Below are 1,522 nucleotides of genomic sequence, written 5' to 3' on the forward strand. Positions count from 1 at the left end.
CAACCTCCACCATCCCATCACAACCTACAACCTCCACCTCCACCTCCACCACCGAGTTTGCCACAAAGGCAGACATGCAAGCACTATCAAGAGCATTGGTCTCCTCTTTCAACGAGATCAGTGCAAAGTTTGTTCATCGAGCCATCCAACCAACAAGGGCTCTCACTAAAACGATGGTCAATGAACAACGACGTATATCAACTCTCCTTCGTTCAATGAAGGAGACCACCAGAAAGGCAGCCCTGAGGGAGTATCTTACATCCCTCAGGAAGGACAAGAAGAAGAAGAGGTCTCAAGCCTCTTGCTCAAGCAGCCGCCCGAGCAAAAGAAGGCGCCACGACGACCAAGACCCCGATGATCAAGGCCTTGGCCCTCGTGAGGGGGAGAAAGAGGCGGCGGCTGCATACACTTCAACATCTGCTGCACTACAGCAACCAGCACCACAGCAACCATCACCTCAAGAAACCCAAGCAAGGGAACCAGAGGCCTTGCCCTCTGATGATCAATCGCATATCCAGGTTCCCTTGGCTACAACCCCAAAGCCCATCGTGTTGAGTTCCCAACCGATGAAGAACCAACCACCCCACAAACACATCAACCTTTTTCTCCTACACCAAATATAAACCTACCCTTAACCCCCTCACCAACACCCCGCACAACTCAACCCTTCATCATTTCCATACAACTAGAGCCCACTATAACCGAACCTTCTTCACCCATACAACCAGAGCCCACTATTACCCAACATTCTTCACCCATACAACCAGAGACCATTACAACCCAACCTTCATCACCCCAACAACCAGAACCTATAATAACCCCTACCTAACTAACCCAAACACAACCAATGGTGCAAGCAGATGTTTTCGCTTCCTCAAGGCATCCTCCAACAGGCCTAGTGAACGAAATTATTCAGCAGATGGAGTCGATGAGGAGAAAACCTCAAGAGCCACCCAGGGAACCAGTAATGATGGAAAATATCCATCCATACATGTACCATGATCGCGATGAAAGTTTGTCAATAAATCCTCCAATCCTATCGCCCGAATCAATGGATCTCCTACACCATCACTTCGTCAGACAAACTACTCAAGATCCTCGAATTGTCTTCTCGAATGAAGGAATAAGAAGAGTCATGGACTTAAAGATAAAATCCTTCGCCAACCGAGCTATCAGATACATTGAGTTCACCGTGGAGAGAGCCCATGGGATCATTAGCGTGTTCAACGAAAATGATCTCATTAATCTCAACTCGTACGACTTAATCGAATTATACGCCTATACAACTCAGAGGCAGGATCACGGGATAAGGTTTGGAATGGCAAATCGAGCGATAGTAAAGAGAATGGAGTCCCTGGTAAAGTTAAGAGCGAAAACAGACTTCGAAATTGCGCTAAGGCTGGGCATTGAGAGACTATCATGCGCTCCACCAAACGAAGAATTCCAGGGCTTGCAGGAGATACGCTCTGCCTCTGTCTTGTCTCAACCCGAACTCGGACTTGTTTACAAGAATGAGTTTGGG

Source organism: Cynara cardunculus (genome assembly GCF_001531365.2).
Source record: "Cynara cardunculus var. scolymus isolate 2C chromosome LG 2, CcrdV1, whole genome shotgun sequence".
NCBI classification, from domain to species: domain Eukaryota; kingdom Viridiplantae; phylum Streptophyta; class Magnoliopsida; order Asterales; family Asteraceae; genus Cynara; species Cynara cardunculus.